Source organism: Dendrobates tinctorius, unplaced genomic scaffold (assembly GCF_039654945.1).
Source record: "Dendrobates tinctorius isolate UK_male_01 unplaced genomic scaffold, ASM3965494v1 ptg000349l, whole genome shotgun sequence".
NCBI lineage: Eukaryota > Metazoa > Chordata > Amphibia > Anura > Dendrobatidae > Dendrobates > Dendrobates tinctorius.
Window position 1 is genome coordinate 1,100,557 of NW_027362015.1, and position 12,794 is coordinate 1,113,350.

Sequence of the window (12,794 nt, forward strand, 5' to 3'; positions counted from 1 at the left end):
ACAGGCATGGGAGGCAGCACACCGGAGAAAGGGGCACAGAATCAGAGGAGACAGGCAGCGCACCAGAGAAAGGGGCACAGAATCAGAGGAGACAGGTATGGGAGGCAGAACACCGGAGAAAGGGGCACAGAATCAGAAGAAAGGGGCACAGAATCAGAAGAGACAGGCATGGGAGGCAGCACACCGGAGAAAGGGGCACAGAATCAGAGGAGACAGGCAGCGCACCAGAGAAAGGGGCACAGAATCAGAGGAGACCGGCATGGGAGGCAGCACACCGGAGAAAGGGGCACAGAATCATAAAAGAGTATGTCCACATAGACGCATGCAGAGTACCCCCCCACATAGAGCCTAACACTGTCCCTCACTCGAGTGGCATGAAGAGACAGGCATGGGAGGCAATGCAGTGGGGAAAGGGGCACAGAATCAGAGGAGACAGGTGTGGGATGCAGCGCACCAGAGAAAGGGGCACAGAATCAGGGGAGACAGGCATGGGAGGCAGCGCACCCGAGAAAGGGGCACAGAATCAGAGGAGACAGGCATGGGAGGCAGCACACTGGAGAAAGGGGCACAGAATCAGAGGAGACAGGCATGGGAGGCAGCGCATCGGGGAAAGGGGGACAGAATCAGAGGAGACAGGCGTGGGAGGCAGCACACTGGAGAAAGGGGCACAGAATCAGAGGAGACAGGCATGGGAGGCAGCGCACTGGAGAAAGGGGCACAGAATCAGAGGAGACAGGCATGGGAGGCAGCGCATCGGGGAAAGGGGGGACAGAATCAGAGGAGACAGGCGTGGGAGGCAGCGCACCAGAGAAAGGGGCACAGAATTAGGGGAGACAGGCATGGGTGGCAGCGCAACGGAAAAAGAGGCACAGAATAATAATAAATGTTATTTCTATAGCGCCGACATATTCCGCAGCACTTTACATTTCAGAGGGGACTTGTACAGACAATATACATTACAGCATAACAATAATCACATAGATCATCACAGATACCAAGAGGAATGAGGGCCCTGCTCGCAAGCTTACAGTCTATGAGGAAAGAGGGAGACATGAAAGGTGGGTGGTAACAGTTGCCCTGATTGTGTGGACCAGCCATAGTGTTAAGTGTGTAACAGTACAGACACAGAGGGCTAATGGATGCATAAAGCATGTGGGAACATGATGCGGGGAACCTGGTTATGGTAAAACTTTTGACTGTGCCTCACAGGGATAGATTAGGTTAATGTGTTGAGGCGATAGGCCAGTCTGAATAAATGCGTTTTCAGGGCACGCTTAAAATTGTAGGGATTGGGGACTAATCGTATTGACCTGGGAAGTGCATTCCAAAGAATTGGCGCAGCACGTGTATAGTCTTGGAGACGGGAGTGGGAGGTTCTGATTATTGAGGATGCTAACCTCAGGTCATCAGCAGAACGGAGGGCGCGGGTAGGGTGGTATACTGAAACAAGGGAGCAGGGCGGTGGAGTCGGTAAGCCAAACCTGCGACTCCGACTCCTCAATTTCCCTTACACCGACTCCGACATATATTGCTTATATTTAATTGAAAAATGTATTGTACAATGTGAACATCAGACATTTAATCATTTTATGATCCAATAATCAAGATATTTAGATATTATGTTCTATCTATTTATTGGAATACAACTTTAGAACACTAAAAACTGTAATAAATTGTAAATATGTAATACATTATATAATATCGATTACATATATACGGTACAGAGCAAAAGTTTGGACACACCTTCTCATTCAATGAGTTTTCTTTATTTTCATGACCATGTAATTGTAGATTCACTCTGAAGGCATCAAAACTGTGAATTACCACATGTGGAATTATATAATTAACAAATAAGTGTGAAACAACTGAAAATATGTCTTATATTCTAGGTTCTTCAGGTTCTTCACAGTAGCCACCTTTTGCTTTGATTACTGCTTTGCACACTCTTGGCATTCTCTTGATGAGCTCCAAGAGGTAGTCACCGGAAATGGTCTTCCAACAGTCTTGAAGGAGTTCCCAGAGATGCTTAGCACTTGTTGGCCCTTTTGCCTTCACTCTGCGGTCCAGCTCACCCCAAACCATCTCAATTGGGTTCAGGTCTGGTGACTGTGGAGGCCAGGTCATCTGGCGTAGCACCCCATCACTCTCCTTCTTGGTCAAATAGCCCTTACACAGCCTGGAGGTGGGTTTGGGGTCATTGTCCTGTTGAAAAATAAATGATGGTCCAACTAAACACAAACCGGATGGAATAGCATGCCGCTGCAAGATGCTGTGGCTGCCATGCGGGTTCAGTATGCCTTCAATTTTGAATAAATCCCCAACAGTGTCACCAGCAAAGCACCCCCACACCATCACACCTCCTCCTCCATGCTTCACGGTGGGAACCAGGCATGTAGAGTCCATCCGTTCACCTTTTCTGCGTCGAACAAAGACACGGTGGTTGGAACCAAAGATCTCAAATGTGGACTCATCAGACCAAAGTACAGATTCCCACTGATCTAATGTCCATTCCTTTTGTTCTTTATCCCAAACAAGTCTCTTCTGCTTGTTGCCTGTCCTTAGCAATGGTTTCCTAGCAGCTATTTTACCATGAAGGCCTGCTGCACAAAGTCTCCTCTTAACAGTTGTTGTAGAGCTGTGTCTGCTGCTAGAACTCTGTGTGGCATTGACCTGGTCTCTATTCTGAGCTGCTGGTAACTCGGATGAACTTATCCTCCGCAGCAGAGGTGACTCTTGGTCTTCCTTTCCTGGGGCAGTCCTCACGTGAGCCAGTTTCTTTGTAGCGCTTGATGGTTTTTGCCACTGCACTTGGGGACACTTTCAAAGTTTTCTCAATTTTTTGGACTGACATTCATTTCTTACAGTAATGATGGCCATTCGTTTTTCTTTACTCAGCTGCTTTTTTCTTGCCATAACACAAATTCTAACAGTCTATTCAGTAGGACTATCACCTGTGTATCCACCAGACTTCTGCACAACACAACTGATGGTCCCAACCCCATTTATAAGGCAAGAAATCCCACTTATTTAACCTGACAGGGCACACCTGTGAAGTGAAAACCATTTCCGGTGACTACCTCTTGAAGCTCATCAAGAGAATGCCAAGAGTGTGCAAAACAGAAATCAAAGCAAAAGGTGGCTACTGTGAAGAACCTAGAATATAAGATATTTTCAGTTGTTTCACACTTTTTTGTTAATATAATTCCACATGCGGTAATTCATAGTTTTGATGCCTTCCAGAGTGAATCTACAACTTTCATAGTCATGAAAATAAAGAAAACGCTTTGATTGAGATGGTGTGTCCAAACTTTTAGTCTGTACTGCATATATATATATTTATTTCATACACACACACACACACACACTATGACTTATCTCGGCTAAGAAAAAGCCTAGATCCTCAGGCTACATTCACACTATGGGCGTAGCCAGGATCAAACCTGGGGGGGGGGGGGCAGAACCTCATACCGCACACCTCAGCTGCTGCAGAACCTCATACTGCACACCCCTACGCTTGAAAATAAAGCCTGCACCTTAAGAAGATGTGGTGATAAATGCAGAGTATTTATTCCAACTATCAGTTAATGTTACTGAAGACGAGCAATGCCTGTCCTGGGCGTCCTTTTGGGCAGCTATGAGGTGTCCCTGACTGGTGCTAAAAAAAAGGAGTGTTAGTCTGTGTGCTATCCAGCTTTCATTCTTTTTGGTACAGATACGATATGGATAGACAGATATGGATAAATGGAGCAGATTTCTAATCTGCTTTTGCTATTGAAAACATTATCTATGAGCTCAAAAACCTTTCAGGTGATGCGTTTTTTAAAAAGCTGATCTGCTTTTGCAACTAAAAAACGCATCCTCATAAAACGCAGGAAAAACGCTGTGTGTGAATGTAGCCTTAGATCAGGAATAGAACAGTCATTTATAGGACATTTCATAACTTTCCCAAATTCCTATGAAAAAATATTCAGCACATTCTGCATTGAACTACTGTGCCCAATTTATTATATATTTTAGGAGTCGGAGTCTGTCCATTTTATACCGACTCCACCAAAATGAGCACCGACTCCGACTCCACAGCCCTGCAAGGGAGGAGATGTAGGGTGGTGCTGAGCCATGGAGAGCTTTGTGGGTGAGGGTAATAAGTTTGTACTGGATTCTGGAATGGATGGGTAGCCAGTGTAATGACTGGCACAAGGTAGAGGAATCGGTGTAACGATTGGTGAGAAATATGATCCTGGCTGCAGCATTCAAGACAGATTGGAGGGGGGAGAGTTTGGTAAGAGGGAGACCGATTAGAAGAGTTACAATAGTCTAGACGAGAATGAATAAGAGAAACAGTAAGAGTTTTTGCAGAGTCAAAAGTAAGAAAAGGTCGAATTCTAGAGATGTTTTTGAGGTGCAGATGACAAGAGCGAGCCAGTGATCGAATGTGGGGGGCGAAGGAAAGCTCGGAGTCAAGTATGACCCTAAGACAGCGGGCATGTTGCTGGGGAGTAATAGTGGAACCACACACAGAAATGGCAATGTCGGGTATAGGTACATTAGTAGAGGGAGGAAACACAAGGAGTTCAGTCTTTGACAGGTTCAGTTTCAGATATAGTGAGGACATGTTAGACACAGCGTTTAGACAATCGCCGGTGTTTTCTAGAAAGGCAGGCGTGATGTCAGGAGAAGCAGCGTATAATTGGGTGTCGTCAGCATAGAGATGGTACTGGAAACCAAATCTACTGATTGTTTGACCAATAGGGGCAGTGTACAAGGAGAAGAGGAGGGGGCCTAGAACCGATCCTTGAGGAACCCCAACAGTAAGGGGAAGATGAGAGGAGGAGGAGCCGGCAAAAGATACAGTAAAGGAGCGGTCGGAGATATAGGAGGAGAACCAGGAGAGAACGGTGTCCTTGAGGCCGATGGAGCGAAGCATAGTGAGGAGGAGCTGATGATCCACAGTGTCGAATGCTGCAGAGAGATCCAAGAGAATTAGCATGGAGTAATGACCATTTGATTTAGCTGTTAGTAGATCATTAGAGACTTTAGTGAGGGCAGTTTCAGTAGAGTGTAAAGAGCGGAAGCCGGATTGGAGAGGGTCGAGAAGAGAGTTATCAAAGAGATAGCGGATAAGACGGGAGTGGACCAGGCATTCCAGGAGTTTAGAGATGAAGGGAAGATTAGAGACAGGTCTATAGTTAGCGGCACAGTTTTGGTCGAGGGATGGTTTTTTAAGTAGTGGATGTATGATGGCAATCTTAAATGAGGAGGGAGAGATACCAGGAGAGGTTAAATATTCTAGTTAGGTGAGGGGTAACAGTAGGGGAAAGGGACTGGAGGAGATGTGACGGAAATGGGTCACTGGTGCAAGTGGTTGGGCGAGAATCAGGGGAGACAGGTATGGAAGGCAGCGCACCGGACAAAGGGGCCCAGAATCAGGGGAGACAGGCATGGGAGGCAGCGCACCGGATACATGGATTTTTGCGATAAACTCACCGTAAAATCCTTTTCTCCGAGGCGCTCATTGGGGGACACAGGTACTGTGGGTGTATGCTACTGCCGCCTGGAGGCTGACACTAAGTGAAAAAAAGAGGTTAGCTCCTCCTCCGCCGTATACACCCTCGCCCCGGTTGCGGGCGGAATCAGTTTGGTGCAAAAGCAGTAGGAGATCAAACAAAAATCAGACAATATCAACCTTAATGCAGGTAACAACATGTCTAGAAAAGACACCACCCTAATATCATTCAAAAAGTATCAATTAAACAAAACAGAAGCCAATTGGCTACCAGGGTGGGTGCTGTATCCCCTAATCAGCGTCTCGGAGAAAAGGATTTTACTGTGAGTTTATCACAAAAATCCATGTTTCTCCTTCGCCTCATTGGGGGACACAGGTACTGTGGGACGTCCTAAAGCAGTCCCTGGGTGGGAACATGACTCACCGATCCAAGCTACAAGCACCTCCTGTCTAAAGGTGCGCCACCGCTGCTTGGAGAATCCTTCTACCCAGACTCGCATCTGACGAAGCCCGAGTATGGATATTGTAGTGCTTTGCGAATGTGTGCAAGCTGGACCAGGTTGCAGCCTTGCAAACCTGTTCTGCCGATGCCTGGTGCCGAAGCGCCCAAGAGGTGCCCACTGTCCGAGTAGAATGTGCTCTGATCCCTGCTGGAACTGGTGCGCCTCTGATGCGGTAAGACTCCTGAATAGTCAAACGAATCCATCTGGCTATGGTCGATTTTGAGGCAGCAAGTCCCTTCCTGCGCCCCTCGGGAAGCACGAACAGCGTGTCCGTCTTACTAAAGGGTGCCGTCTGCGACACGTACCTCCTGAGAGCTCTCACCAGGTCCAAAGTATGAAGAGCCTTTTCCACACGGTGCACCGATGCTGGACAAAAAGAGGGCAGGACAATATCCTCATTAATGTGAAACGAGGAAACGACCTTCGGCAGAAAAGGAGGGGCTGGTCTGAGAACCACTTTATCTTTGTGGAAGACCAGAAACGGAGCTCGGCAGGATAGAGCTGCCAGCTCTGAAACCCGCCTGATTGACGTTATTGCCACAAGAAATACTACCTTCCAAGAAAGGTAGGTTAAAGAGACCTCCTGTAACGGTTCAAATGGAGCCTCCTGTAGAACACTTAGGACCAGGTTAAGGACCCAAGCGTCCAGGGGAGCCTTATAAGGAGGTACCAAGTGGGAGACTCCCTGAATGAAAGTCTTCACCTGCAGATTGGTGGCAATCCTGCGCTGGTACAGAACGGATAAGGCCGATATTTGTCTCCTGAGGGAACTTGGTGCCAAGCCTGAGTCTAGGCCAGACTGGAGAAAAGCCAAGATGTTGGGAATAGAAAATCTCAGTGGAGAACAACCATGGTCCAGACACCATGTGAAGAAAACCTTCCAGGTGTGGTGATAAATACGTGCTGAGGTTGGCTTCCGTGCGCTAATCATTGTAGCGACCACATTGCGGCCGAACCCAGCCTGGGTTAGAATCCAGGATTCAACGGCCAAGCCGTCAAACACAGGGCCCCTGAGTTCGGGTGGTAGATCGGGTCCTGGGACAGTAGGTCTGGGTGCTCTGGCAGCAGACGCCAAGGAACGTCGGCGAGTAGCTGCACTAGGTCTGCGTACCATGCCCGACGAGGCCAATCTGGGGCCAGCAGAATCACTGGCACCCCTTCCGCCTTGATCTTCTTGATGACCTTCGGAAGTAGTAGCAACGGGGGAAATAGGTATGGGAGGCGAAACTGGTTCCATGGCAGAACCAGCTCATCCACTGCAATTGCCTGCGGATCCCGGGATCGAGCGACAAACGCTGGTACCTTGGCGTTCACTCTGGAGGCCATTAGGTCCACATCTGGCGTCCCCCATCGTTGGCAAATCTGCTGGAAGATCTCGGGGTGAAGTGACCATTCCCCAGATGTGACACCCTGGAAGTCTGCAGCCCAGTTCTCCACGCCCGGGATGTGGACTGCCGATATCGCTGAGTGGTTTCTGTCGGCCCAATGAAGGACATGCCCTACCTCGCGCATGGCGGCCCTGCTGCGGGTGCCCCCCTGATAATTTATGTAAGCCACAGCCGTGGCGATGTCTGACTGAATCTGAACGGGCCTGCCTGCTAGAAGGGGATGAAACTGTCGCAGAGCTAGCCGGATTGCCCGTATTTCCAACAAGTTGATTGGGAGGCGTGCCTCCTGCGGCGACCACCGTCCCTGGGTCGTGTGGTGGCGAAAAACCGCTCCCCAGCCAAGGAGGCTGGCGTCGGTTGTCACCAGCAACCAATGGCCTGGGGAAAAGGCTTGCCCTGGAGAAGTGAGGCACTGGCTGTCCACCACCCGAGTGCCTGTGTGACCCGCGTGGGCAACCAGCATCGGCGATTGAGAGAGAATGGGTTTTTGTCCCAGACTGATAACAGGGTGTGCTGCAGGGGGCAAAGATGGAGCTGGGCAAACGGAATTGCCTCCATTGCTGCCACCATCTTTCCTAGGATCCTCATGCAGAAGTGGATGGTATGAGGGACCGGTTGGAGCAGCTTCCGGACTCCCTGCCGGAGAGCTAAGGCCTTGTCTCGAAGGAGAATTACCAACCCTCGGGAAGTGTCGAAGATCATTCCTAAGAAGGAGATCCTCTGAACTGGCACAGGGGATGACTTTTTTTTTTAGATTGACCAACCATACTAAGCGGGAAGAGTATCTAGCGTGATGCTGACACTCTCCTCGCATGCCCGAAAAGAAGGGCCTTTGACCAAGAGGTCGTCTAAATAAGGAAAGACAACTATGCCCCAGGAGTGCAGGGTGACCATGACGACTGCCATGACTTTTGTGAATACCCTGGGAGCGGTGGCCAACCCGAAGGGCAGTGCTGCGAACTGAAAGTGTAGGCCGTTGATGGCGAAGCGCAGGAACCTTTGGTGCGGGGGAAAAATGGGGATGTGTAGGTAGGCGTCTTGGATGTCCATAGAGGCCAAGTATTCTCCCCGCCCCATGGCAGATATGACTGAACGAAGAGACTCCATTCAGAAATGTCTGATCCTGATAAACTTGTTCAGGAGCTTTAGGTCCAGAATGGGCCTGACGGCTCCATCCTTTTTGGGCACCGTGAACAGATTGGAGTAGAACTGATATTTTTCGCTCTCCTGTACGGGAACAATGACTCCGTTGTGCTGGAGTAATTTTATGGCCTTGAGTAAAGCCCTTGCTCGGGCGATTACCTATGGAGGACAGGAAAGAAAAAACCGTCTTGGGGGGTATTTGATGAATTCTATCTTGTACCCCGAGGACACCAGCTCCGTTACCCATGTGTCGTGTGAGACGGAGAGCCAGGCGTGGCGAAACCAAAGCAGGCGGCCGCCTACCTTGCTGAAGTCGCCTTGAGAATGCCTCGAGTCATTTGGCTTCAGATCTCTGGGACCTAGGTCCTCTTGATCTGGGCTGGTGGGTACGCATTCTCCCCAACAGGTTGGCTCTATGTGAGACCTGTTGATCCCTGTCCTGGCTGGGATGACCTGAAGCGGCAGAATTGGTCGCTGCAGCCCACCCGGGGTTGCGAAATGACCAAAACCATGTCAGAGGTTGGTGACGAAACGGCTGTTTAACCCTTTGTTGAGGGAGGAAACTGCTCTTTCCACCTGTGGAATCAGAGATGAGCTGATCCAACTTCTCCCCGAACAGGCGACCGCTCTGATAAGGCAAGGAAGTCAGGGATTTCTTGGAAGTTCTGTCTGCCCACCATGTCCTCAACCATAAAGCCCTCCTAATGAGATCGCATTTGCCGCAGCGAGAGCAGCGCAGTTAGCCACATCCAAAGATGCATTAATTAGGTAGTTCCCGGCCAAAGTGATCTGATTTCCGATCTCTGATACCTCTGCAGGTAGGTCCATACCATGCAGGGCTCTGTTCAATTATTCTGACCAAGCCATCATGGCCTTTGCTACCCAGGTTGCCGCAAATGAGGGGGAGAGTGCAGAACCTGATGCCTCAAATACTGAGCGAGCTAGGCTCTCTATGAGACGGTCAGTGGGATCCTTGATACTGGACCCACTAGGTATGGATAACAGGGTCCTAGAGGCCAAGCGTGACACGGGTGGATCTACAGTTGGGGACTCTGCCCACTTCTTACGGAGATAAGGGGCGAACGGATACCTCGCCTCGAGCGCCTTTTGCCCTGAGAACCGTTTGTCGGGCCGCTCTTTGTGTTGTTGCACTATGTCCTCAAACTCTGGGTGAGAACTAAACACTATGCAGCCGCTTTGCTCGCTTACATGAGACCTTGTGACCTGAGGTCAAGATGGAATCTTCGATCCCAAGGGTCTGGTTGACGGCCTCAATGAGACTGTCAATTGTTTCCCGGAATTCTGGAGTACCTGAATCAAGCGGCTCATCAGAGTCGTAATCTGAGCTCCCGTTAACGACCCTTGGTGAAGGTGACCGAGAGGCCGAACTTATGGATACCGAAGCACCAGATGGACCGGGAGACGCTGTGTGGGTTCGTTTCCCCAACGTCTGCCTGGAGTGAGCGGCCCCTGCAGGCCAGAGGCTCCTGTGAGGTGGAGGACTCATCTAACACAGGCGAGCCGCTATCCCTGCCCCTATCTGGGGCCCGAAGGGACTCTATTGCTCTTGTAAGCGATGCCATGGACTGTGACAGAGACAGAGCCCATTCCGGGGGGCTCAGTACACTGGCCTCAGTCGCAGGGGTGGGCTCCTGGGCACGTTCGGAATCACAGGCTTCACAAATCTGCTTGGTTTGCGCCCGTGGGAAGGCGGACTGACAGGAGGTGCATGCAACATATAAGAATGTGCGCGCCTTTGCTTTTCTGGACATGATGGCTGCTAAGTGATATGACAAGGCCCAAAAAGCTGCTTAGGCAATGGAAAACACACAGAAGGTGGCCTTCCTCCAAGGGTAGCACTTACCCCAGTCCTGTGTCCCCCATCCTGGACCTGTCAGATGTCCAGCCCGCCGCACAGCTGTTCCTTCTTTAAAAAACAGCGCTCTCCGGCGTGGGCGGGCCTCCGGTCGAAGAGGCGGCCCCGGGGACGTCATGGGGCGGAACTTCCGTCCGCGGCCTAGTCCCTGACAGAAGCCGGGGACTAAATTTTGCCGTCCGCCCGAGACCCCGAAGAGCGGGTCCGCCGGAAGTGGCCGCGTCACGGGGGCGGGACTTCCGCCCGCGGCCTAGCTCCGGGAAAAGCCATGGACTAAATTCCCGGCGTGCGCCCGGACTCGGGGCGGGACCGCCGGACATCGGGCCAGGAGCCTGCTCCGCCGGCTGCCACGCTATGTGGCGCACCCAGGGAGCCCGGGGATGCCTAACAATGGCGCCAGGAGCGCCGACCACGGATGTCCGCAGGAGCCCTCCCAGCCCACCTCCTTCCATACCTCACCCCTCGACGTCCATCTACATCCTCAGGTTGGGGGGGGGGTGAAGGGGGGCCAAAAAAAAGGTTTAAGGACGGTCCATCTCCCTTATAGGGGGAAGAGGAGAGGGACCGTCCGCCACCTTCCATCACCGCTGTCTGGCATTGGTGATGCAGTGGGGGCCGCACGGACTGAGTTCTCCTTCAATGGAAGTCTTCAAACAGAGGCTGGACAGACATCTGACTGGGATGATTTAGCGAATCCTGCTTTGAGCAGGGGGTTGGACCAGATGGCCCAGGAGGTCCCTTCCAACTCTACGATTCTATGACTGTTCACAGGCCTCTGAACAGCCTAGGGTTTCTCTACCTTAGGGTGGTCAGGGCTCAGTCCTGCATCATGTCCCACGTAGCAGGAAAGGATACGTGGAGGCGACACTCGCACGTCTCCGCCAGTCGTTGGTTTGGGGAAATCGGACCCTTTCAATAGGATCCGTTGCCCGCGTCTTATCTTCATGGAAAAAATGACAGAGTGTAGAAAAAAAAGTCCAGATGTGTGCCTCCAATGGACACTAAGCAAAAACTGATTCCGCCCGCAACCAGGGCGAGGGTGTATACGGCGGAGGAGGAGCTAACCTCTTTTTTTTCCCACTTAGTGTCAGCCTCCAGGCGGCAGTAGCATACACCCACAGTACCTGTGTGCCCCAATGAGGCAAAGGAGAAAAAGGGGCACAGAATCAGAGGAGACAGGCATGGGAGGCAGAACACCGGAGAAAGGGGCACAGAATCAGAGGAGACAGGCATGGGAGGCAGAGCACAGAATCAGGGGAGACAGGCATGGGAGACAGCGTACTCGAGAAAGAGGCACAGAATCAGGGGAGACAGGCATGGGAGGCAGAACACCAGAGAAAGGGGCCCAGAATCAGAGGAGACAGGCATGGGAGGCAGAGCATCGGGGAAAGGGGCACAGAATCAGGGGAGACAGGAATGGAAGGTAGCACACCGGAGAAAGGGGCACAGAATCAGAGGAGACAGGCATGGGAGGTAGCGCACCGGAGAAAGGGGCACAGAATCAGAGGAGACAGGCATGGGAGGCAGTGCACCAGAAAAAGGGGCACAGAATCAGAGGAGACAGGCATGGGAGGCAGTGCACCAGAAAAAGGGGCACAGAATCAGAGGAGACAGGCGTGGGAGGCAGCGCACCAGAGAAAGGGGCACAGAATCAGAGGAGTCAGGCATGGGAGGCAGCGCACCAGAGAAAGGGGCGCAGAATCAGAGGAGTCAGGCATGGGAGGCAGCGCACCAGGGAAAGGGGCGCAGAATCAGTGGAGACAGGCGTGGGAGGCAGCGCACCAGAGAAAGGGGCACAGAATCAGGGTAGACAGGCATGGGAGGCAGCGCAACGGGGAAAGGGGCACAGAATCAGAGGAGACAGGCGTGGGAGGCAGCACACCAGAGGAAGGGGCACAGAATCAGTGGAGACAGGCGTGGGGGGCAGCGCACCAGAGAAAGGGGCACAGAATCAGGGTAGACAGGCATGGGAGGCAGCGCAACGGGGAAAGGGGCACAGAATCAGGGGAGACAGGCGTGGGAGGCAGCACACCAGAGGAAGGGGCACAGAATCAGTGGAGACAGGCATGGGAGGCAGAGCAGTGGAGAAAGGGGCACAGAATCAGAGTAGACAGGCGTGGGAGGCAGAGCACTGGAGAAAGGGGCACAGAATCAGAGTAGACAGGCATGGGAGGCAGAGCACTGGAGAAAGGGGCACAGAATCAGAGTAGACAAGCATGGGAGGCAGAGCACTGGAGAAAGGGGCACAGAATCAGGGTAGACAGGCATAGGAGGCAGCACATCGGAGAAAGGGGCACAGAATCAGAGGAGACAGGCATGGGAGGCAGCGTACTCAAGAAAGGGGCACAGAATCAGGGGAGACAGGCATGGGAGGCAGCGCA

At 51.6% G+C, this 12,794-nt stretch overlaps 1 protein-coding gene across 4 annotated transcripts in view; it reads right to left on the minus strand.

Annotated features, from left to right (window-relative positions):
* The window catches only part of MROH1 (maestro heat like repeat family member 1), a 157,216-nt gene that overhangs the window by 28,048 nt on the left and 116,374 nt on the right, over positions 1-12,794 (minus strand). The window lies entirely within an intron of this gene.